We start from the raw sequence: 26,104 nt of genomic DNA on the forward strand, positions 1-26,104 counted from the left end.
CGTATACGCAGAACTGGGGATACACACAGGGCGCGAGGACGAACACACGCAGGACAAGAGCGATGACGGCAGGGAACGGCCGGGAGCAGCCCGACGGCGGCGGCGGCGAGGACGGGGCGTGCCCCGGCTGCCGGCGGGGCTCGGCCGTGCCCTGAGTGGCTCGGCGGCCGCCCACTGGCGGCGCGGGGCGCGGTGATGTGCGGGCGGGCGGCCCAATGGGGCCGGGGCGGCGGGGCCGGGGCGCGCCGAGCGCGGGCCGCGGGCGGGGTCGGTGCGGCGGGACGGGTCCGAGCGGCACGGACGGTGAGTGCTCCCGGGGCTCTGCGGCGTGCCTGCCACTCGGGGAAAGTTGCGGGCGCTCTCCGCGCCGCTGGATGTGCTCCAGCTCGCCCGGAGCATTCCGGCCTCGGCGGTGGCAGCGGCGAGGCGCCGACCGGCCCCTGCGCGGCCCCGCCGGGCCCGGCCCGGCCCTCGCTGCCACCCGGCTCCGCTGCCGACCGGGCGTGTCCCCGGCGTGTCCCGGGGCGCTGAGGCGGCGGGCGCGGAGCCCGGAGCGCGTCGGTGCCGGCGGGACGCGGGGGACGTGTCCGCCGGGCGCGCTCCCGCCGCCGCTCCCGGCTCCCCGCGGCGATGAAAAGGCACTTGTCTGATTCATCCCCGTGGAAAACTTCACCCCCGGGCTGAGCCGGGCCCGGGGCAGGGGATGCGCTGCCCGCGGCCGCTGCCGGGGCTCGGCGCTGGGATGGAGCCGCGGCTGCGGCGGGCTCGGGGCTTTGTGCGAGTTGGTAGAAGCAGAACCCGGCCGAGGGGCGGGGAGGTGCCGCGGGTTCCCGCAGAGCGGCACTGAAAAGGGGTTCGGTTTGGATCTCACTTTTATCTTTTGTGCGGGGTAGTAGTATTCCCAAAGCAGAGAGTGTGAGGAAATGGGAACGACTTCTCATCTAATTGAAGCGGGGTGAAATAAAGTGAAGTCGTGGGACAGCTGTGTGGGTTTATTTTTATACATCTCTAATTTCGACTGGGAGAGGAAGTGTCACCCTACTCCCCCTAACAATGGCTTCTTGTTGGGAGCCTGGGAAGAGAAAGAGAAGAGCAGGGAATTTTTCAGGACTCAAAGCTTCAATCTTTCCTTTGCTGGGGAAGGCACCCTGATGCTCTCTGGAGATATTGTAATGGATAACATCCATGCCCAGTGCTCACAGAGGTAACAGCTCTGCAGGCACGACTGTGCTCCAGTTGTAAGCTTTTCTAAGTAGAAGCAGTGGTGAAACATGTAGATAGGAACCGACCTGCAGTAAATGCTTCCTTGGGTCAGGCTGCATGTGCCTGTTCTGTAATACCTTCAAGTATACCATACCTTCAAGTAGGGCATCCCTTGGACTCACTGATTTCTTTTCAGGAGAGCCGCTGGTATAGATCTGAGCAAATGCCATTGAATCAGCCTTTGAGGTTGTTATTGCTGTTACACAATTCCAGTGGAATGTGAGAGCTAGGCTTCCTGTTTTTGGTCAATCTGTAGAAGCGACTATAAAAGATAATAGATATCTCAAGTAAATTGCTTTTGCATGACAACTTGGAGCCATTGTTCAGCCAGTAACACTTGTGACTTCTCCAGTGAGCTTGGTAACCTGAGAAGCAAAACTCCTTAATGCTGGGAGACTTGCTCAGAGTGACTTTAAAGACAACAGCTGGAACCTGGATATAAAGAGGGAATAGTTACCGAGATCAGCATGTGCTAGTGCTGTGTATAATGATGTATAGAAATCCAATCTCTTTTGAAAAGAAATCTGGTGCAAAGAGGAGCTGCTGGTAGTTTGTGAGTGAAGAGCAGTGATTCAGGGGGATTAGTGGACACAAGGCAAGTCCCCTGGGTACAATATTCTGCAGCTGATTCTGCCCTGGGGGTGTGTGATGGACTTATGTGGGACGTGTGCACACACAGAGACTTAAAATTCCAGATCTGTTTGTTTGCATCTAAATAACTCTTGAAAAAAAAGGTAATAAAATAATTAGTTAAATGAAACCTTTTCCAAACCCTGTTGTTGTCATAGCCTGTTAGTCTTGCCAACGGTTTAACAATTTGAGGATGTTGCTTGGTTGTAACCAAGCTCCTTTGAAGGAATTTTTTTGCTTGTGAAAGATGAATTAGTCATTCTTTGTCTGGGTTAAGAGATCATAATGTGATTATTTAACTGAGTTACTCAGTGCTGGATGTAAAGAATTGTGTTCAGTCAGGGTCTTTGTTCTCTTATCAAAGTTAATCTGATGAAGTTTCCCCCTCCCGTAAAATACGCAAACGTCTCTCCCAAATTAAGAATGCCCCAAACTCCAGAAACCTATTTACCAGTTTTGGCTAGATGAGCTTTAGAATGGACGGGGCTCTGGGGACTGATGTCTTCATTAGGTATTTGGATAAATGCAGAGGAAGCCCTTCCCCTGGGACTCCCTTACTGACTTCTCTGCTCCGGGTTTCAATTGTTGTGAGATTAAGACGGTGAGTGAAGGAATTGTAGCCTCGTTAAATGAGTTTGCGCTGAATCCACTCATGCGGGATCTTCTAGTAACTCCTTCCTGTGTTTACTTGGCTTTCTAGTGCAGTGACTTAAATGGCTTTGGAGAAGCGGAAATATAACAGTTCTGACTTTATGGAGGCAAAGGAGAGTGCTGCTCAGTGATTGATTGGAAGGGATGTTGGGGACAGTTAATTCAGTAGCTGTGCTTAAGCAGCTGCTGGTGATCTAAGTGATCTGTGTGCCTCGTGAACCACTTTATCTGCAATTTTTGTGTAGTAAAATTGCAAGTGCTCAACTTGGAGCTTCAGTATGGTAGTTGGATTTTTGACAACATATAACACAGTGCATTGGGAGAAGAGAAATACTTTTTTTTATATGATTGGCAGTGACTTTAGGGAGGATGTGCTCATCACAGATATTGTAATGCACTTCCTTATCAAAGTAGATGATGTGATCAGTAGCTCATTTCACACCTGATGTTGTCTTGGTGGTGATATTTTAAGTGGTGGTAATTTATTTGGTGACATGTCTCAACACACAGATAATGTTCTTGGTAGTCTGTTTTACACAGCAGTAAATAATAGGTCGTGAAACACAAAGGGGCTGTATTTTCAGCAGAACCAAAGACCAAGTACTGCTTTATATCATTGTGAGATATTTCTTGTTTGTGGTTGGGATTTGTTTGGGTTTTTTTTTTTTTTTTTAAGTTACAATGTTTTGCATCTCTTTGATTCATAAAACTGAGAGATGAGGGATGTGGATTGTAATACTCTGGCTGCATTTGTCCCTCTGTACATACAGGCCTGTTAGCTTGATTTTCTTGCACATAAATTGCCTGTGGCAGAGCAGGTGATGGTAAAGCAGCATCAAGCCTGCTTGTATTATTCCAGCACAGGTTTTGTACAGATCCATCAGCGCCCTGCAAAGCACAGTCCCAGCTCTCTAATGGTGCTCACAGGGCAGCTCTTGACTGCCACCTTGGGAGGCAGTTTAACCCTGTGCAGGGATGTGGTGGAGCTTCTGATCACAAAGAGAGTGGAAAGCGAACCTGGGGAAGGAAGGAAAGGAGGGAGATGTAACCAGCTGCTACAGTGTTGCTGTGCGCTTTGCAGAGGGTTGGACGCGTGAAATTTATGTGGCTTGCTACTTGGTTTTTATCTGTGTGCCACCGAGTAGCACTGAGCAGCAAAAGAAACAGTTATGGTTTAAGTTGGTGTATGTTCAGGCTTTGAATATTACTCGTCCTCCTCGTATATTTGAGCAGTAATTCAGCATAAAAAAAGCAGATTGTCATCTCTCCAGGCCAGCTGTTTAAACATGTGACTGACAAGCTATCAACCTGCCTGGTGCAATAACAGTTAGTAATTTTTAACTTTCTTGTCAAATTGGAAATTGCCACAACATGATATGTTAATATTTATCAACCAATTATTTTGCATGCTCATCACTTTTTGGACTGAGTACTAGTGTGGATTTAGTAATCTGTGTATCTTTTTGGACACTGAGCTCATGAAGTAATTAGAGTTGCTAATTACATGACAAGAAGCCAAACATGAATCCAGAAACCCCTACCAGCAGATGTATGAAAGGTGGATATTGAATTTTAAAAGTTTACCAAATAGACTTAATGCATATGCAAAGCAAAACATTCCTGAATATCTTTTATTTTCAAGCGTGTTGCAAAACTGAGATCAGCTCTTGAAATGAGGGTGATGCAAGTTGAATTAAACCAGTGTTTGTTGGGTTACTGTAACAAATGTCACAACATCACCTATCCCTGGCCCCCAAGCCTCTTGATAGGCATCTGTTGACATCTTTGCACATACATTCCTATTGGTGCTTTGGGAACTGGATTATTGCACAAAGCACCAGTGGTTGTTTTTGTGGTGGGTCATGCCTTGGCAGAGCTCTGCCCGCAGCACTGCTGGTAGGAGAGGGCATGAAAGGACTATTCCCCCTGTGACCATCCCAGAGTGTTGCTCAGACTCTTACGCAGAATCAGCTGTCCCTGCTTGCACCATTAAAGCTATTTTCTAACCCAGAGGTACCTGCTGCTCTTGCTGCTGGTGGGTAAGTAGGTGAGAAGTGTGAAAGCCGAAGGCAGTTGAGCAATGGTCCAACATCTGGGCCCTGGGTGCTGTGGCTGGGAGAAATGATGCTCAGGGAGCATCCTGGAGATCCTCTGAGCAGCAGCAGCTCAGCTGACAGTGACTGGGCTGCTGAAATCACTTTCAGCCATGTGACTTCTGGTCATGAATGAACTACTGTTGTGTCCCCTGCTCTGTATAAAGGGGTTTGGATGTTCCTGTGGGTCTCTTGGATTTATTGAGTTAAAAATAGTTTTCTCCAGTGTGGTCTGAGCAGGGAGTAAGTATGAGGTGGGTGGTGTTTAGACACAGCAGCATTAGTTCAGCTTCAGTCTTAGCAGCTGCTTACTTTGTGCTCTTCAGTGCTGAAGTTGTAGGTGATGGGTCAAGCCTGTCCTGTCCTTGCTAATGTTTCCTGCCCTGGATATCCTTACTGCTTCTAGGTCAAGTTTCTCCTAAGTGGAGACTTGGATAGCACCTTTCCATGTGTTGTGAGATCCACTTGGAGCACTGCAGAATGGTCTGTGAAAAGTTTTCTAGTTTGTGCAAATACTTCCAAAGTGAAGGGCTGAAGGTGTAGATTTCCTCTGCTTTACCTGGGTGGCATTACCACACTGTGCCATCAGCAAGGGGACAGGGGATCCTGGCTGTCAGAAATCCTCCTTCCTCATCTCACTGTGCTGCAGCCCCCAGCTCACCCCGTCTCCACTGGCAAATGGCACTGGCACACCTGGGGTGGATGTGCTGTGACACTGGGGACATGCTGCCTGGCGAGGGTGATGCAGGCCCACTCTTTTAACTGTTGATTGAAGAGGTGATTTGATTATAACCAAAAGATAGGACTTACGTGTTTGTGGCTGCAGAGCCCAGTCACGGCAGCAGGTGCTGCGTTTGAGATTTGAGGTGTTTGGTGTGTTCCTGTGTGATCTTGCCAGCCGTGCAAAGAGTAATCTGTTCCAGATATATAAGAAAATGCCGCTAATTGATGGAGCTGAATACAGAAGACCCCATCTAATAGAGCTGGAGAGTGGGGTGGGAGGAGAAGATGTGCACATCTGCACTCTGGTAGTGCCATGCTGTTTGATCTGGAGGTGGTGGCACTGGAAGTGATAGAGCTCTTCCCTGTGGTGGGTACAGCTGACATCAGTTCTGACCAGCAGCTGCCCTGTCATCAGGACTGTTTGCTTGGCTGCTCTGCCTTCTCCCAGCAGTTCTGTTCCCATCAGGGGTGTGGACTTCCTTGGGCAGGGTGCTGAGGTGTGGTGGCCAGCCAGTCCACTCAGCCACTGTGGCATCTGCTGGTCTCCTGCTAATCTATAATATGTTGGCTTTTTTTGGTAATAGATTAAAAATGCCAAGCATGATAAGCAAGTCCTGTCTGGTTTGTTCGGAAGAATTATACCACATGTGCTCCTCTAATAGTTAGGGTTTCCTGTCTGGGTTTGTGGATTCATACCTGGGCTACTTAAAGCTAGTTTTGCACTGGGTTTGTTTGTGATGATGAAAAGGGGGCTTCCATGCCCCCAGGAGAGCTGCTATCAGCAGAGATGGAGCTATCCACAGTCATTCTTTCCCTTTTGTTTTGGCAGCTGATTCCTGTTAGTTTGTCTCAACTTTTTAGCAGCTGAGCCTTGAGGGTGACCATTGCCCATGAAATGCAGCATCCTTGGTGGGCTGCTTTGCCTTAGCTTCCCTTCTTGTGTCTCCCTGTGCTGGCTGGTCTGCCCACTCCAACACCCTGTGCTGCTGGGCAATGTGCACATTCCTGGGGGCAAATTGACTCCTACAACATCCAGGCTGTCCCCATGGGCTGTGGTGGCTGTGCACTACTAACATTTGGGAGTTAATATGGAAAAAATAAAGTAATGATTGATTTGACATGCATCTGAGGATGTGGGGAGCAGGATCACTGTCTGAAATGAGAATTTCTGGTTAGGATTGCTGCCGATTGCTCGTGTCAATCCGTATGGGCCATATGCTTCTAACCAGTCTCCTTGTCTTATTTCCTTCTCTGAAATGCTTACAGCTGTTTTTCCTGCCACTTCAGTAGGTTTTTTGTTCCTGTAAAAGGAGTGACAGCTCACAGATGCTGCTTCGAGTCCCCACTGAATAGCTGGGAAGAGAGACTATTACTGTGATCTTCAAGAGAAGATAAAGTGTAGTGTCTCTGCAGGAGGCCTAATTACTGATGTTTCAAGTAATCTTTTTTGTTTTTTCTTTTTAAAGCTGACAATAAAGATAACTGTGTCATTCATTGTTTCCTCATCACATACTGCCCTTAGTGATGTAGAAGAGAGAGGAGGTAGTTGATGAAGTCACTTATGTGTAGAACAAGGAAGGATGAAGTGAAGTTGTCGATAATCATGTGTTGATGTGTCCAACTTCCAGTTTTACTGCTGTACTTATAACAATTGCTATGCTTGTAACTTCACAGTGTTGCTTAGATGTTGGCTTTTTCCATAAAGAAGTCTGTGACCAAAGTGATAGCAGTGCTTGAGGTTCATCATTGCTGGTCCTCCACTTGTCCCAGGATACCATCTCTTCATCCTGCCCTTCCTGAATTCTGCCAAGAGAAGTGATTGCAGACTTCTGTAGTTGGGTTAATGATCCAGTGCTGGCCAGGTGAAGAAGTTGCTGTGGAGATGCTGACACCTATGCAAGTGTTTCACAGTTTATGGATGGGTGGTGAAGGGGCACCTGAAGACAGTGAGACAGGCTATCTGTATCTGCTTTTAGACAAACGACCTGTGCACTGCAAAGAATGTGGGGCTAATGTGGCACAGTAAACTGTTGTGTTGAGTTGGCTGCAACGCCAAATTCAGACAGAGTCTGTAACAAATAAAAAATAGTGGTATGTTATGTCTGAAGTCCATGTGACCTTGGATTCATTTAGGTATTGAGAGTACAAAAAAATCTCTGCTTTTAGTGGATTGGTTGCCTGCTGGCGACAAGCCCTAAATAAGCAAAACTTGTTTTTTTTTCCAATCCTCTGCTTTGTCCTTTTTGCCGTTCTGATGCACAAAACAGTGAGATGTCCCAACAGCTGTTGTACTGGTGTCTGAGATAGGAAACCTTCTGTGGGACCCTTGTGTTATGTCTGTGGCTGGTGGCTGTTTTCCTGCCATGTCCTCCCAAGGTCTCACCACTGTGCAAGGAGGCACAGATTGGCTTTTCCTCCTGTAAAAAAATGCTGGGGCTGTACTCTCCTCAGCCCGTGTTATAAATTATAAATTGCTGTGGGAAATGGAAAACAGAGTAATTCTGATTTGTGTTCTTTTAGAGCCCTGTTCTTTAGACCAAAATACACAGGATAAGTCTGGCCCTTCCCTCTATTCACTTTTCATAGCCTCCTTTGTTTTTTAATTTATATATCTTTTTATTCTAAATTCCTCCCATCCCCGAAATAGAACAGACATCAGCCTGCAAGCAAAGATTGCCAGGCATTGGTCTTGTGGATTATAGTGGTTTTTTGGCCTGGTTAAGACTGAGCCCCACCCTACGTAGGCTTGGATTAAAAATAGTCTTCCTTTTCATCAGGCTGAAAACTGTACACAACACATCTATGTCTTAATTTCTGGGGTATTGGCAGCCACAGGAAGCCCTTCAGCTATAAAATACTTCAGAAAATCTGTTTGCTGCTAATTAATCCAAAAGTGCTAAGGTGACCACTGTTGGAAGGGTGCAGAGCCACATGTCTGCCTGCCAGCCACATGGTTTTCATAGATGTTGATCAAAGTTTAGCTGTGCTTCTAGAAGGACCTGAAAAAATTGTAAACTCTAGTCCACGGCCTGTGCTTTAGGCTGCCACTTTAAGAATGTCTCAGGTGCTGCAGGGTTGTTCAGTGGCCAGGAGACTGTCCCACAGCCTCCAGCTCAGTCCTATCTGCCCAGACCTGAGCTGCACACTCCTCCCTCTTCATATAACACAGAAAAAACATTGAGGGCAAGAGGGTATCTAGTGTGGTGATCTCATCACCTACTGCCTCTTGGAAAAGACAGGCCCCAAACCCAAGCTTCTTAGGCAAGTCTGGGTGGCTGGCCATGGGAGAGCAGAGGGAAGATCTGAGTATCTCCTTGCCCTGGGCATCTGTTCTCTGGCTCATGAACCTCAAGTGTTGACTTCTTGTTTTGTTTAATTTGTTTTCCACTGTCCTTGGCCATGCTTGGTGGGGCAGAAGTCCTTTTACAGGATGGTAGGAAATGCTGCTGGCAGGCTCCAGCCCGCTCTGTGGGGAAAGGCAGGATGCAGCTGACCCAGGATCTGGAAGCAGGCGGTGCTGCCTGGCAATTCCTCCAGCTTAGCCACAGCCTTTATGGTTGTTTAGGGCAGGGGTGGGAGTAAATGAGCAGGGGAGTGTGATGGGAGGAGGGCAGGGAGACTGCCCAGTGCCCGTTTCATGGCTGTTAATGACTAGCGTGCTCTGTGCACCTGGTTTCTGTGACCTTGGTGATCAAAGGTCTCTCTGTAATCAGAGAAAATGCTGCCTTCTCTTCACTTTTGGTAGACTCTGCCTTGGCCTGTTCTGTTTCTATGAATTCTGTTCTAGAGCAGACTGTAAAAAAACTTAAAAATGTGAAATATTGTATTGTCTCATAAAACTTTTGTAAACAGATCATGAAACTGTCTGTAGAAGGACACTAGAAGGATTTTATTTCCCCCAAAGCCTAGGGATGAGCTTTTAGTCTTTGTCTAACCCAGTTGCATGTTTTTTACTTTGAGAGTCAAGGGGCTATTTATTTTATCTCAAATTCCTGAAGTGGAAAAACTGACTCCTACAGTTATGTCTTAACTAGAAACATTTTCTTTTTTTTTTCTTTTTTTTTTTTTTTATTTTTTTTTTATTTTTTATTTTTTCTTCACTAGAGGAAACCAAATTTTTCTTGAAAATATGCTAACCAGGCTCTTTTAAGAAATTGTATAAATACAGGAACTTACACAAGGAAAAGTGAGTTGCTGCCCACTGCAGAGGCAGGTCAAGATAAGGAAAAACATGCAAAACATCAACTTGGGGAAAAGCATGGAGAAGAAGATCTGATAATCTGGTAGATGAGACAGGCTGAGTAACATTAGAAATTATGCTGGCTTACATCATGGTGTGTCCCATACCAGCTGCAGAATGAGGCTGTGGCTCAGAAAGATGCTGTAGGTAATCCTGCCCCTGGCTAATGTCCTGTTAGTGCACCTTCTGCTGGAGTTTTGTGTACTAGAATTGCTTCTTCTGCCTTGTGTCTAAATGATGGGAGACTGTCCTGCTTGGGGGAAAATGGAAATAATTGATTTCAGAGTTCTGAGGACATACCCTCTTGGACTGCTGCTGAAATTGTCTCTTTGAGGAGGTGGGGGAAGAAGCTTTAAAAAAATCTCCTCTGTTTTCTCTTGCTTTTTTTTTTTTTTTCTGAAGGTTGACATATGAAAAGTATTTCTATACTAGAAAGCAAATAGGAAGGCATGTGATTCTGCATTACATCTATGTAGCTTATTTTTTGCCAATATATTACAGATTAAATTAGGTGCTCTCCAGAGCTGAGTGCACAAGATGTTTGAAATTCAGATTGAAGACCCTGGATAACAGAAGCTTGTCTCCTGTCCAGATTAGATGGAAAGTGATGTGCAGTGACTTGTTCCTGAAACAAGTTTGCAGAGTCACCTATGTGCTATTTTAGCATACTTCTTTGCCTATTGTGTTATCTGAAAACTGTAGCTGCAGTCCAGTTTTTCTATGTGCCTATTCCCTCAAATTACCTCTTTTGATCAGATTTGGGGGTTTTTGATGCTTGTATTGATCTTTGCCTCAGTGATGTTGCTGGTGCATGTGGTACTATCCCAACCCTGGCTACAGAAGCCCATGTACCAGGTCTCCTGCTCCATGAATTCTGCTCAAAATAGCAGGGAAGGGGTGTTGCTGGACTGCCTCATCCACTCTTTCTTCTGTACTGTAAGGTTGAAGAGGATCTTGCTTTCCTTTCACAAATAGTAAGACTGAACTTGTTGCCTTTGACTGCCCTGCTGGGGAAGGTCAGGAGCTGGAGGAGGTCCCATGAGTTTTCACAGTCTCTGTCCCTGTTTTCATGGAATATCTTGGTGCAGCCTTTCTCTGCAGATGAAACTGCTGGGCAAGCACCAAAGTTCTCAGTCTATCCAGTGAAGTGCTAACCAAGTGGAAACTTGAATTCAAGCTACCCATCCCTGTAATTGGCATTCATATTTTGTGAGGCAGCGCTTCAGTTGGGTCTGAAAGATCATAAATTCTGGGTCCTTGTTTATGCTGCCATCGCAATCTTGTGCTCTTTCCTGCTAATCAGCCAGGAAGGGTTTGTGGAGTGTTGTTTGGGTTTGGAACAGGACTGTGGTTTTGAGATTCCAGGATGCTGAGTCTTGTCCCAGGGACTGGCTTGGATGCTCTCCTCCCTTGGAGCCTCTGCAGCAATATGTTAGTGAGCAGGCTGATATTCCAGCCCATCCCTGTTTTCTTTGGGCTAAACCAGTGTTTGCCTTCTGCTGTAACTGCTGAGCAGCTGCAGTGCTGTGGTGATATATACACATATATATTCTGCCATAAATCCTGTAGTTAAACATTTCCTTGACCCAGTAAAGAACAAGGTGCTTGTCTCCAGCTGGTCACAGAAATAAAGGAAGTAAGTTCCAAAACAATATTGCAATCAAGCTGTTTTTTCCTGAATTTTGCACAAAATGTTTTGCCTCCAAGAATGGATTGTGAGGAATTTATTTTAGGGAGTATATAGGGTGTTGTGGGTGTGTATAAAGTTATCCTGTTGTGATTAGTATTGGGCAGGCATTCAGGTAAAAAGTTGACCCTTGCTTTTAAGAACTGTTTCTGAGATAGCAACATTCTGAAGGTCAGTAGAGAACAAATGGAAATGCATTTATGAAAGCGTTCATGTTTCTTGGTGCTCCTGATAATAATGGGTGTCGCTGTTGACCTTGTTTCAGAGACATGAGACACACTCTTTCAAGGAGTGAGAAAAGTTAAAAGTTTATTGTATACATCCCTTTACACAGAATTTTATACACCCTCTCCTATCTATCCCCTGTGTCCCTGGTAATAAGCTGTCACCCAGTGTTAATTGGTCAATTTTGGACAAGGTGTCTACATGCAAGAAGGATTGTTCATGAGATATTGTTTTAATTCTTTACTGAGAGGTTGGGATTTTTGAAACAGGTGCAAGAAGACAGTCTTAATCTGTAGAATTCTTTTGCTGGGAAACGAGTTGTTTTTTGCCACTGCAGGCTCCTGTTTTCATGAGGTGCTGTTAGGTTTCTCACAGCTTTGTTGCTCTAACTTGTGATTCAGACTGTAAGACCTATCCAGGCCTACTGTCAGCCACCAGTAATAAGCAAGTTTCTGAATCCTCACTTAGACAGAATTCACTTTTCCATAAGGAGAAAGGAGACACTGGGCCTTCTGAGGACTGAAAATATTTTGAATAAGCAGCCTTAATGTCTGACCTAAACTTTAGCCTGTTGCTTTCTGCACTGTTTTGGCTGAGGCTGGGACTAAGCTTTCCTTGGGGACATGGATGGGAGGTTCCTGTGCAATCCTGCTCCTGCCCTTCTTTTGCCCACCCCTTTGTAATGTTCTTGTTGATTTGATTTCCAGCTGGGCTCTTGCCACTGTGTTATATAAACCAAATGCTCAAGCAAAGGCAGCATTGTCAGACTTCTTGCTGAAAACTTGAAAAACTGACATTGCTTCTACCCAGCTAAGAAGCTCCTGGAAGTTACTGTATCTGTGCTGGACAGATGGCAATGGCAGTGCCCAGCCTGCATTACTTAGATCTATCACTGATGGCAGCAGCTTTTATTCCTCCCTCCCCTTCCTCCCCTTTCTCTGAGTAGTATATACACTTTTCTTGGGTTATATGGGGTTGTTTTAGTTGGTCCCATTGATCCCTGTGTTCTGAAGGTCTGTATGAAGAGTTTTGAAAGTAATGAAATGGGGGCAAGATTCGGCCCTTTACAGTCCTTGAAACCTGCTGATAGGCAAGAGCCTTTACAGCCAGTACCAGTCAATGATTCACTTTGGCAATTAAAGCTCTGTCCATTGGTTTGATAAACACTTGGCACACAGCAAGGCGCTGCACTTTGTTTAGTGCATTGCCCTTTCACGTGTAACACTCCTAGCTGATTGTCTTGCTCAGCATTTGGACCTTTTTGGTGTAATCCATGTTGAACTTTGTGGTGTCATTGCACCCAGCTATAGATCTACCTCTTCTGCCTGAGCTCCAGAGTTGCTTCATGCCTTCTATCAAATACCATCCCGTGTTTGACTTTATGTAGGATCTGTAGATGTTTGGTTTTTGGTTTTGTTTTGTTAACTAATAGGATGAGGATTTGTTTAACACTAGTTCATAAAGCATTAAACTCAAAAGCAACAACAGACTAGAGAATATGAGAAATCTGCTCTCAAAGCAAAGGCCAGCTTCACAGCACAGAGATCAATCTGCTACTAGTAGCTGTTTTTTATGGTCTGGAAAATGTGAGATGGCTTCCTAATTAGCAGTGTAATGAGCTGCGTGGTGAAGATTGTGCTCTAGGGACCTGGAGGCTATGGGTGACAACTTACAGTTTGTGTGTGAGTGGTAATCCAGCTCTACCCCACCTTTCTACATTAACCCCACCTTTCTCTTTGAAAAGAGTGCAGTAGTTGTGGAAGCCCCTGGAGTTACCCTGTCCAGCAGGTCCATCCTACAGGAGATTTTCTTTTGGGGTCTGAGATAAAAAGAGCAGTTGGAAGGAAGCCAACAAGTGCATGAGCTAAATACCAGAGAAAGCTTCAACATCCCTTGAGATGAGATTTTTGACTGGTTCAATACAGAAGGATTTGTAGGCCCCCTTGCATAATATGATGAGCCATGTGCCTCTGGCCAGGATGTCCAGATGAGATACCAGTCCCTTTCCTGGAGATCCTCCCTGGCTGGGCTGGGTCTGTGTGCTGCTGCCCAGGCTGGTCAGTACCTGAAACCTTTCTGATAGTGGGACCTCACCTGCAGATGAAGGTGGGTTGTGTGGGACTGAGGAGCCACCCAGTGGCAATCTCTCACAGCCTGCCACTGGCCAGGAGTGGGTGCAGCAAACTGGTCTGCACAGTGGTCAGCTGTTGGCCAAATGTCCATTTGGTGGCTGGAGTGGGCTGTGACTGCAGAGGTGTAATCTCTTCTTGCATATAGGTGGAAGGTATTAAGCAGTCCCTGACCTCTGGTTCTACATAATTGCCAGTCTTGCTACAGTCTATGGATCTGTTTTTCAAATGACATCTTTTTTACTGTTGTAATTTTATTTTGAAAATTACACTTATTTTATTAGTAATTTAATAGGGTGCTCCTGTAGGCAAGTCCTTGGTGGTGTTTGGCATTAGAGATAGCTCTTGTTTTCAGATGATTTTTTTTTTTAAGTCGAAATGAGGCGCAGTGTTTGGCTTTGGTAATAGTATTTATTTATGTTTTAGTATTTAGAAAGTGAATCTTCTCAGAAATCTGGCTCAAGTAGCTGAAAACTTTGTAAAGGTGTTGCTGCTGCTCAGGCTGCAGAGTATTTATCACTGATAGAAAGTTAAAAGGCTTATGAAAGACCTATATGAAAATATGAACCTCTTCTAAACAAATCTGTGCTCCTGTAATTTGCATTGTGCAACCGTTTGCATTACAATTGTTTTTTTGGTGCTTCTTAAAACTTTCTTTAGTGTATGTCAAAGGACCTTAGTTCAAAGAACTACATTCCTATTAAATGGCAGTTTTTCCATATTAATGCATTCCATGAGGATGCAGTCCACATGAATGCTGTATACTTCTCAATTGTAGATGTGTCTAAACTGGAAGATGTGTTGCCAAGAATGGATCAGAACAGTTTCTATGTTCAGAAATATTGTGTGAACAGTCACTTGTGTTCTGCAATAGTGCAGTTCTACAGTAAAACACTATTTCCTGGAGGAGTGGCTGAAGGTGGATAGGCATCTAGAGTTTGTTCTCCAAGAGAGCAGAGGATTCCCTAAGTCATGTCAAGGACAGACTTGGGTGATGGACAGAGCTGGCAGCTGAGAAGAAAGATGAAAAAGTATGTTTATGCCTCCAAGACCCTCCTACCAGACCTAGTGCCACTCTTTCTCCAGTGGCCTGGTCTGTGGGGTGGCTGAGCTGGTCCTACCTGGGATGCTGTGCTAACAGTGGGCACTGTGCCCACTCTGCCCACTGTGCCCACTGCCTCATCTTCCTTGTGCTGATGTCCATTTGATCCTTCAGCCAGCCAGGTTGGGAAGACTTGAAATGTGGAGCAGAAGGAAAGGGATAGGATGGCCTTTGCATGATGTCAGCCCTCCTGGGATGCAGTTTTGCTGTACCAGGGCAGTTCCTCTTCCCATGCTTCATCTGATGCTGTTGTAATCACCCGAAGTGTTTTCTTTGGGGTGTGATTGTTGCAAGGTGCGCTTCGTGATTGGCTAGGTGGAGCTGCAAAACTGGCTTAAAAATATTCCCTTCTCCAAGTTCTTTCTGGTGGCTTCTCCTTTGGCTCAAATATGCAGCAGAAAGGATGGGAAAGTGCCTCAGAACTTGTGATACTCTGCTCAGGCCTGCAGGACTGGCTGGAGGGATCCCAAAGGCACTGCAGACTCCTGCAGTGTTTTCAGTGCTGGCTTCTGTCCTGGGAAGTGCAACTCATCTGGCAACTGCTTTTCCAGTGGATGTGCAGAAAGGGTTCCCAGGTAATCTCTTAATTTCTTTCTCCTTTTACAAAAAATCCCATCCAACCCTGGACTCCTCATTGCCCATAATCTCCAGAGAATTACTTGTTCACTTTTTTCCCTGCTTATCCCCTCTCCACACCCGCCTTTTTTGTCTTTTGAATTTAATAAAGTGGGTGACTCAGTACTAAATATAAAGCCTCCTGCTTCCGGCATCATCTGCCTGTGGCTCATTTCCTGGAGTTGACATCAGTTGAATCCTCCCGATTTCCTTATGAAGGAGCAAGACATGAAATATCCTTAGCGCGGTGATCTGGGCATACTTGTGGACTTCTTTGGTGGCTGCTTGGCTCCCTGATCTAAGCCATGGATAATTAGCTGGTTAATTGCTAAGCTGAGCACTGGTGGAGCACAGGGTAAATCGGGCAAGTCCTCAGATCTGTTTTGCAGTGCAAAATCATACTCAAGTTTGCAGGCGTTTTTTAAATAAAGACCAACTTTCTGTCTCTCCTGCATATGCAAGGTTTTTATTAAATAAGCATGAGCCTGACTAATGTCTTGCTTTCTTCCAGATGACAGGCTCACTGACAGAGCAGCTCAGGAAGCTTTTAAGGGGGAAATCTAGTGTGATGGACCTGTTTTTTCTTTAAAAAGACTGATAAACTGAGGAGTTGAGGTCAGATGCTTGCTCCTTGGTTGTCACATCTTGCCATAGCTGTTTACATTGATTTGATTTACACTGCCGTTAGTTGGCACTGAGGGAGAAAGCAAAAAGTGCATAAATTCAATTTGTATCAAAAGCACAGGTGAGTCTTTCTATCTGTTCATAATTTCATTAAAATCCTTACATTTAAAAGAGAATGTGGACAGAAGTGGAGGAAGGGAACATCTTGCACATGGTGAATGGTCATTGATGTCAGTCCAAAATGGGGTGGTGGCTGGCCATTCAGCTTTGCTCTCTGAAGCTCTGGCTCACAGAGCACAGTGGTTTTTCTCTGGTGAAGTAGACTATTTAAATGACCTGGTTTTGTCTTTCAGTTAGATACTCTTTTGAACTTTTACCCCTTCTCTCTCTCTCTTTTTTTTTTTTTTTTTTAGTGTTTTTTTTTTTTTTTTTTTTTTTTTTTTTTTTTTTGTAAGGAAAGGGGACGTTCCTGAAAACACTTGATTTGCAGCACCAGAGCAGGCAGAGGCAGGAGACTGAGCCAGTTTTGCTGCTCCTGAAGGCTTGCCAAGGTCTGCTGATGCTCTCTTGGCTCTGGGACCTCCCAAGGCCTCTGGCCATGGATGTTTCTCTAGCATGGAGATGCTGGAGTGGACCAGCATGTCCTGTACTCCCATGGCTGGTTGCCAATTGGAACTGGCTTTATCCCAGCAAACAGGTATTTTAGACAGGAGCCAGAAGTGCCAGCAGTTAAAACCCATCCCAAAAATCACTGGGACAGCATGCCCAAGGACTTGTTCATCACCATGGATTTCATCAGTTATCTCAAACAGCTTCCAATATTAGCAAGGTATTTCTTGGCCTTACTGAGGAAAACACTCCTTCTGGAGTGGGAAGGAAAACTTGGTGTCCAGAAGCAGATGGTTTTCCTCTTCTGGACACACTGGGGAGAGCAGTGGGGCTGCACAGCCCATTGTAGCCAAAGGGCAGTGTGCTGGATGAGCTCTCTTCCTCCCCCAGAACTTTACCAAAGAGTCTGTTCTTGAGGGATTGTGGTGAAAGACGACCCTTTCTGCTACATTGTCATGTGGAAGGCAGCAGCTGCTGCTTCCACAGCCATCGTTGAGTACCTTCTGGAGGGCAAATAGGTATTAGTGGCCTCCCAGTGAAACTTGGCAGCTGTGGAGATGTGTCCCCTTGCGCAATGATGTGCTGGAGGAACCCTGCCAGTGCTGGAAGTTCTCTTTGTGCATAAACCTACATCACAATGTTCCACTCAGGGGGAGTGGATGTGTCACCTGAGCACCTCAGGCACCTTCTTTCTTCCCTAAAAGGCTTTTTTTAAAGCAGGAAGAAGAGAAAAATACACTGGTACACTGGCTCTACAAAAAAAAAAAAAAAAAAAAAAAAATTCCAATTTTGGAAGAGTGTGGGGAGTGGTGTGAGACGAGGCGTGCCGAGGAAGTCTGCTGGGAGTGCCCGGGAACTGTGTGTTCACTGCCTGCCATGGCCACACCCTGGTGTGCTGAGTCTCGGGACATGACGTGGGGATGAGTGGTGCTGGCACTGCCGAGGTGCTATTTTGGGTTTGACTGTAATTGCAGGTTGGACCGCCAGGACTGGATTTTGAGTATTCACAGAGCAGAGTGCTCTTAAAGCTCTGGAAAAACTGGCTGTCTCTGATCCTGTGCAAATGTGGAAGATGGGGTGTTTCACGTGCACTGTGCGTGAGTTGAGCTCCTTGTGGTGGAGCCACTGAGGACCTGTGCTACCTGGTGACAGGGCAGGGAGGTCCTCTCCCTCTCAGTCAGAGGGAATGGTTATACCTGATAGACCTGTAGGATGCTTTACACTTACCTGAAAAAAAGAAAAGTGAGTAAGCAGACATCTGAAGACACGTGGGCTGGTGGCTTTTAGGCATCAATGCCAATCTGCCACCTGCACACCTGCAGGTGCTGCCTTGCTCTTCCAGCAATACAGATGACAGAGACGAGGAGAGGAGGCTTTCCTTTTCCCCCAAAATAGCAGAAATTGCTTGTGCAGTGGCTCTGCCACTGATAAGGAAGGCACAACCTAGTCTGGGAGCTGGGCTCTGGCATGCTCTCCCCAGGACCTGTGGGGCCCTGAAGCCTCATTAACCCTTACAGGATGAATTTATGCTGTGCAATATGTGCAGGTGTAGGATGGAAAGTGGAGACACTAAGCTTCATGAGATGAGTTTCTAAATTTTTGTTGCATGTTTGCCCCTAGACTTCACAGGCTGGATGCAGTCTCTGGTTTTGGTCAGAGCAGCCAGTTGGGCTCTTTGCACCCAGAGGATGCTGAAGCTGGTTGCTGGTGCAAATCAGGGCAGAGTTGAAGTTGCTCCTCCCTAAACCCTGTCTGATGTGCACTCAGCCTGGTCTCCATGGAGTGCAGAAGTGTTTTTTTCAATCCAGCGTCTTTCCTTTTAAGTTGCAGCTGCAGTTCTGAGCATAAAACCTTCTATTTTGGTTTCCATGATGCTTACCATTCTGAGGAAGCTGGCAGACTGTGGGTTCAGGATTAGGGTTTTTGTTTTGCTTTTTGGAGTGTGTTTTATACTGCTTTTGAAACTTTAGAGCTGGAAGCTAAATTGTCAGGTGATACCCAAGAAGTGGTACCAGGGAGTGACTCACTTTCCTGGCTGAGGTAATTTTTAAAGAGAATCAACAATAAAAACACCTAGTGACCATAGTGACCATAATTTTTAGAACAGTCATGAGTTCTTCAAATTTTTTACTAATTCACATATTGTGTTTATGGAAATGCTCAAACATTATGGACTTAACAGGAACAGAAATCTCTGAAATATATTATTATAATTTGGAAAGCTGATTTAATCTTTCTAGTGATTGATTCTGCTCCTGTGCATTGCATTAGCAACACACAGTACATGATGTTTCTGTTGCTTGTGTCTTCCTGGCTAGCAGCAGATGTCTGTCCCTGTTTCATCTAGATTAGAGCAGACAAGGATTAATTTCTGAGGTAATGCAATATATTACAGTATGGACCAGCTCTGAACTATTTAATTTAATTTAATCTAGTCTATTCAGACAATTTTAACCTTTTTTTCAGTTTTGATTTTTGGGGAACTATGAGGTGATAAAGCAGGCAGCATCCTCCTTCAGTGCAGACTAAGGTCAAATAGGTCTGCATCCTTAGTATGCTGTGAGTGTCTGGTTGTTTTAAACACATCCATAAAATAAGAACATAAAGCCAAATACAAGCTCTGCATTGCTTTTTGATTTGCTGAGAACTAGTAAATCAAAATGCATTCATTTTAAAGAGTAAAGAGTAGAAAAGTGTGGGGTGCTTTGTTTTGTTTTCGGTTTGTGTTTTTGCTTTTCATTAATTAAAAACAGTAGCTTGCTTACCTAAAAGCCCTGTATCTTACCGCTGCCCGATCCCAAGTGCCAAGCAGTAAAAGCCCAGGAGCAGTTTGTTGGGAAGAATCGTCGCTGGGTGCCCGGCGCTCCCGGGATGCTCGGGCCGCTGCAGCGCATCCCTCGGCGGCATGACCGCATCCCTGGGAAGCGACCTCCCATCGCTGGGCGGGGAGCGAGGCAGGAAGGAATGCTGGCTGCCCAGCTCCGGGCTGGGGGCGTGAGAGACGCTTCGGCGCTCGGGCAGGGCGAGGGAGCGATTCTCCTTCCCTGGGAGGAGAGAGGAGGAGAGGTAAGGAAGGCTGAGGACGGTGTCCCGGGGCGGGCTGGCGCTGCGGATGCGAGCCTGTGCCGGAGCTCGTCCTGCAACGACTTGCTTTGCTTTGCTTTTCCTTGCAGAAAGTATTGTGATTGCTGTAGTAGATAGGGGAAAACAGCTGAGGGCAGAACGGATTTCAGGGATTTTTTTTTTGATGTGTCTAAGTTTGGAATTTATCAGTGCACCTGTGAGGGCTGCCACCGACTGTGCATCACCGAGGGTTCAGTGTTTCAGGCGAGGGCTGAGGATGTGTCCTCTCAGAACTCTGGGACACAGTCTTGTTCAGTCTCAGTCTGCAGCCGGCTTTTACAGAGCAGAACGGCTTAAACTTGCATGTTGAAGTGTTAAATATTTAAACCTCTGCCTTGCAGAAAGTGCGAGGAGCTCTGAGTGCTTTTGGGAGACGACTGTAGGCTGCTGGCTGTGGTGAACTTTTTGGGATCTTTCACCTGGAGAGGTCAGGCTCTGAATGCTGGAACGGCATGAGACATTACAGCCTGACAGGATTTAGTTTCCTGACAGAGGAGTTTATCTTGCTTGCTGTGGTTTCTGTCTATACCTGATGCTGGAAGCCAATGCAGACCCTCTCTAAACACTTTTGTAGTCACTCCTAGCTTAAAACACTTGCATACCAGTACCTTTAAGTATTGACCTGAAACGCTGAATTTTTTGTGCTAAAAACTTCACTGGTCTGAAAACTTGCCAAGCACTTCCAGTATAGCTTCTTCATGTCCTGACTTTGTTTGTACTGAATGTATTGCTCTGAGGTTTTGCTAAGCTATGTTTTGTTAAACTGGTAATGTGCTTGCTCTTACCTGAAAAGCTGAGAAGAGATACTTTACACTGCATTAATTCTGCAAAGCATCTATCTCTAAAGAATGATTTCCACAGCTGGAGGACTCTCACGCTCTCCTGAAATTCAAAGTGGTGGTGAGGTTGCATACTGTTTACAGTGCATAGGTCTCTTTAACCACAACATCTGTCCTAGGGGTATTGGGCACTGGCTGAGCTGTGAAATGGAGGGAGAAGGAGAAAGAGGCAAAGCAGCTTGAAGGGACCTGACTAGAAGTTAGTGCTTGGCACCAGGAGTGCCTGATGCATTTACCTAACCTTGAAACCTGCTAATTAGAGTGCATTTTGTGGAGGTTATTGATGCTTCTTCAAAATTCAAGAGTCACGAAGTAGAGCTTGCCTGATCCTGAACTGGTGGCTGCTGTCTTTGGCTCCCTATCGCTCCTCCCCATATTAAGTTAAATTATAGAGAAGTGTGGGGAACACCCTGCAGTCAGACTAAATGTGATTTCACTGTCATTGCAACCTCCTGGGAGGCAAAGCCAGCAGCTTCCCTTCACTTCTGGACATTTCACGTTAATTTTTGAGATTAACATCTCTGATTTTACGAAGAGTAGATGGCATCTATACCATCTATTCTACAGTAAATAAATGGTGAATTTACAGAGTTTTTTCCTACTTCATAAGCCACTAGGGAAGCTATGCAGTGACACTGATTTATTGCAACCTAATACTGCTTTCTTGCTCTGAAACAAATTAATTTGACTTCTTTCCCTTTTCCCCAAGTGCTTTCTAAACAAGATTACAGGCAGTAGGGCAAGGATGGCAAATGGTTTTTCTTTTATGAGAAAAAAGAAAACTTTTTCTCGTTGGAGATCTGTTACTGAAATGGGGTTTAAGACACTTTTGAAACATAATTACAACACTTAGGGTACGGTTTGTAGTTTCTAGTGCTTTGTTTCTTATTTAAGAAAGCATTAATTGACACATTTTCCTGAATATTTATCATCTGGGCAGCCAGAATTTCAGCCTTGGCTGTGCTCTTTCCAGACAGTTCTGTTTACCTTCAACTGATAAAACCGTTTGCAAACTGCTTGACCACAGCTGTACCTTCTAAAGGTGGGCACAGAGCCCACCCTCACAAAATTAATACCTGAAACTCCCTATTGTCCAGCTTGTCAGGGATCAGCACCATCATGCCGGGTGTTTGGCTTGCAGGAGCTTGTTTGCTGGTGTTGAATAAGCAGTGACTGTACTGTGATTTAATTTAGGGATCTGGTTGATTCCCTCCTCCTGGGCGGGGTGGGGGGGGTGGGGGGTGGGAGGAAGTTTAACAGACTGAGTAATGCTTCTTGCTTTATCATGGCACACTGGATATCAATCCCTTTGCCTGCCAAAGGTGCTACCTGAGAGCAGAGCTGGAGGTACTGGGGAGGGGTGTGGGGGGTGGAGAGAGTTCTGGGTTTCATGGGCTTTGCAGGGCTTTATCCAGCTGCTCCTGAGCCAGGGTGCAAGCTCAGGTCTGCAGCCCACCTTGTAAGGGACTGGGGTCCTTTGGGGCTGAATAGAGGGAAATCAGGAGACATGCTTAAAGCATGTTGAGGGTAACCTGCAGGTCTCAGCAAGCAGGTCTCAATCACTTCTGGGGAAGAAAATTTGCACTGATTAAGCCCTGTGACCCTCATTCCGCCTTGCTTACGCTGGTGGGGAACCCATTGTCTTTCACACTATTGCTCTGAGAGTCCCCTCATAAAATGAGGCATCCTGAGTTTTTGCAATGGGTGGTAAGAGATGGGTCCTTTCTTGAAGACATTTATGGTTAAGGTACAGAATAAGCAGAAGGAAGTCTTAATGCTGCTCTTATTTTAGGGAACTACTCAAGAATAAGGATTACTATCAACGTAAGAATTTCCTGAGAGGTTTGCATGACTTTTCTGCCTGAGCCAGGAATTTAAATGAAGCCTTCTGAGTTTCAGTCCATTAGCTGACATCTGACCTCAGCTTCCCTCTCTTTTACCTTCTTGCGCTTAAGTTTAAATAATCTCTGAATGTTATTTGCTTTTGCAAGTTCCAGGTAGATGAATGTTCAGCTCTTCCTTTCCTGAGACATCTTGAAAGGATCACCTGTTCCATGTTGTACTAGCTAGGTAATGAAAATATTGTTGTTCTGTTTCCACTAACATGAACAAACTGTTTCAAAAGTTAGTTAAACCAATCCAGTGGGTTGTGATTTCAGATGTTCTCTAACCCTGGAGTAGCTGCTTTACTAAAACTGGAGGTGTGTCAAATGCAGCACTTAGTAGGAGTATTTGTTGAAGAGGCTTTTAAGGATTGATTCATATGTGCCTTGAGCAGTATTTTATCTGCAGAGTTTTCTACTCTGCAGAGTATAATACAGAGATTATAAGTACTCTGTAGATATGTGTAATAGATTTTGGGCAAGGTCTGTGTGCTGTAGCTGCGAGTCTGCAGCATGATGGGGGTGTGTGAGTGCAGTTGGTCTCCTCTGTGACCATCCATCCAATCCACTTGGCCCTGGTCTTGCATGACAGAAGCCTTCAAAGAGTTTGTAAGGTCTGCAGAAAGCTTTTAGTGCTTCTCCTTTCTGTTTGAGTCCCAAAGCAGTTGTATATTTCTGTTCATCCTTCTTCTGGTAGGTGAGAGTAACCAAGCATCCATCCATTCTGCTCCAGGATTGCATCTTACCCCTTAATGTGCATCAGAGGCACATCCCTGGCTTGGAGGACAGGGATGTGTTGGGGGAAATCTTTCCTTTCCATGGGCAGTTGGAGTGGAAGCATTTGTGATCTTCTGACTTGTGCTTCCCTCCAGCCTCTGGGTAATTTGGTATCATGTGGCCAAGCATCCTCAGCTGCTTGCTCTCTGTTTTATCTTATGTACCTGAATCCCTGTGAATTTCTGTTCATATCCCCAGCTTTCAGTGTTCTGGATCCTGCTGTGGAGGACTCTCCTGAGCTTTTATGAAGGGGCTGATTCCTATTTGATGCTGTGAGCAAGTCTGGTGCCTGATTTTGGGTTTTCTCTGGGTGCTGGCTACAGTTCAGTTCTGTTTCAGGGTTCTGATCACGCTGATCATTATCCAGGCCTGACCACACCCCAGAGAGCTTCCCAGGCTGTGCAGGACTGTCAAAGGCATGTAAATTGGCTGATGGGTCAGCAGTTGCTTTTACTAAAGATTTAAGGTGATTGAAGCTAGTGAATCTGGTTCTGTGATGAAGGGAGAGAAGACACTTTGACCAGAATGCAAAAGGAGAAGGATCAGGCTGTCCAGGCTGTCAGTGGGTGCCGGGGCAATCGTTAAAAGGTGGGCAGAAGGCATAGGAATAGTGATTTGCTGCCTTTCTTCCCATACTGTTGGTGTGGTCCTGCCTTTGGCAGCCCAGATCCCTGCTGGGCATCTACCCAAGTGCTGCTTAGAAAAATACCTGGCATCACTCTATGCAGGTCTAGCTAGGGGAAATTGAACTTCTAACCTGGATTTGCTGGAGGAACATACTTGTCCAGAGGTGGATACCCCATTGAGACTTGCCTACAAATCCATAGAACGTCTGGCAAGGCAAGAGCAGTGACTAACACCAGCATGTGTGTCTGCTCCTGATGGATTTGGCAGATTTCCCCCTGCAACAGTGGTGAGTTGTGCAACAACTGGAGCAAAGTTTCACAGTCTACTCCCAGGTGAACATAAGCATAGTAGGGAACTTGCCTCTCCCAGCATGACAGTTTCAGGATTCTGAAAGAATATGAAGCAAACCTGCTGATGGGACTTCTGCTCTTTTAGAGGTGCTTCAGAAACAGCAGCTGGAGGTAATCTCAATATGGAATTGGGATGAAGTGACTTGAAGGATGCCTGTGCAGTGGGAATCTCCATCTGCCATCCTGTGTCCTTTCCCTGTGATGCAGCTGGTGGGCTACACAGCCAGCATGGATCAGTCAAAGGGTGTGCTGTGTGTAGAGGCAGTTGCTTCAGGAAGCTGGAGGACTGGATGGTGTAAGATGGTCAATTCAAAAAGCCAGGCAAGCTTAAAGTAATTCAGAATTAAAAATGAATTTATGTAGTTGGTCTTGGCCGGTTGAGGTGAGTTTTTTAGTGTTTTGCATGGTTAAGAAAAGCTGAATTCAGAGTAAAATAAAGCTACATTTGGGTAATGGCTTTGCAGGTGTTAGAGTACAGGAGTGTTCAATAGTTAAAGCAGTGCAGACCTGACAGCAGAGCTGTAGATTCGCTGCTGTTGAGCCTAATGTGTTTGGGGCTGGGAAGACTTTGCTGAAAGGGAGATCCACAGATGAGAGATGCAGCTACTCAGCCAAATCTGTGTGCCTCTTTCTTCCTGAGGCAGGGAAAACAGCTCTCTGAGTGGATAGGAACACCACAGCGTTTGTGAGCACAAGAACCGCAATTGTGCAAAGAGCAACACCAAAGTGATTTTGGAATCTGCATCATCATGCTGAGGGTCAGGGGTTAGACACCAGCATGGTGAAGCCTCTCTGGATGGGGTAGCATCTCCTAATCACTGCTCTTACCAGGATGACATCCGTCACCAAACTGCAGTGAAGGTCTCATTTCAGCCAGTGCCTTTGACCAGTGACTGTCTGGAAGGTAATTGCCAATTAAAAGTTTATGTGCCTCCATCAGCTTGGTGTTTGCTAATAACCACATGCAAGGTGCGGGTGCTGTCTTGTAGGGATTTGATGAGCAAAACATTGTGGTGAGCATTTGATGAGCACACAAACTGATTATGAGCCGGAGAGGATGGATTTTATGATAGGTTTTCATTTACAGGCCATCAATCCCTCAGCTTTCCTGTCTCCCTGCAAAGCATTGGAAACTATTTACCTCAGAGGACTCATCAGACCAAGTCTAGGCACCATAATGTCCTCCTGTTGCTGTCAAGTTTGGGACTGTTGTCTGTAAAATCCCAAAGGCTTTGCTTGGACAGGAGCAGTAAAAGCAGCCATCAGGGCTGGTGATGGAGATGGGAGTAGGTGTATCCATCCCCTCTCCTGCCTGGGAACTTTTCCAAAAGCAGCATGAGCCCAGGCCTGTGCCTGTGGAGGAGGGTTCCTGCAGTGTCAGGAGATCCCTGCAGCATCCTCTGCAGCTTCCAGTCCCTGGAGACTGATGCAAAGAAAACTTATGCTGGTGTCCCTTGCCAGTGACTCTTCCCTCACTCTCCTGAGGGTGTCTGCTCTGGACTGTCGTGGCTGCTGTGGAGCTTGCAGAGCCCTTTTGGGATGGTCACAGTGCTGCTGCTGCTTTCAGAAGGGGCTGGGGAGGGTGAAGAGGGGAATGCATGCAGCCACCCCACTCTGGGATGCTGCTCTTGGCAGGGACCAGCCCTACCTGCAGAACAGGGAGGAAACGGAGGGGTAGGTGGGCCAGAGGAAGCCTGGGGGCTGGATCCTGGGTCAGTTGAATCACCAGGTTTCTGCCAAATTGGCCGGGCAGCCGCTTCAGTGCCCAAGCCCGAGGGCTCTGGCACTTGCTGTGGTTTGCCTGGCTGTCCCATTGCCTATTCCAAAAAATACGTGTTGGGTCAGTGGTCACAGGGATGTGGGGTTTGAGTATTTTAATTAGCTAATGCTAACTGACTTGCCTTCTGATGTCAG

The 26,104-nt window shown here is 46.0% G+C and overlaps 1 protein-coding gene across 5 annotated transcripts in view; it reads left to right on the forward strand.

Annotated features, from left to right (window-relative positions):
- The first annotated feature begins 237 nt into the window (after positions 1-237).
- The window catches only part of PLS3 (plastin 3), a 51,391-nt gene continuing 25,524 nt past the window's right edge, over positions 238-26,104 (forward strand). Inside the window, exon 1 of one of the 5 annotated variants that reach the window (XM_066339719.1) lies at positions 238-303. The gene's annotated coding sequence lies outside the window, so the exon portion shown is untranslated. Of the gene's footprint in view, positions 304-15,695; positions 15,714-15,746; positions 15,765-19,585; positions 19,658-22,543; positions 22,624-26,104 lie in introns of those variants that run through there. The other 4 variants (XM_066339724.1, XM_066339722.1, XM_066339721.1 and 1 more) reach the window with 4 other exon arrangements.

Source organism: Sylvia atricapilla, chromosome Z, assembly GCF_009819655.1.
Source record: "Sylvia atricapilla isolate bSylAtr1 chromosome Z, bSylAtr1.pri, whole genome shotgun sequence".
Taxonomy (NCBI): Eukaryota; Metazoa; Chordata; class Aves; order Passeriformes; family Sylviidae; genus Sylvia; species Sylvia atricapilla.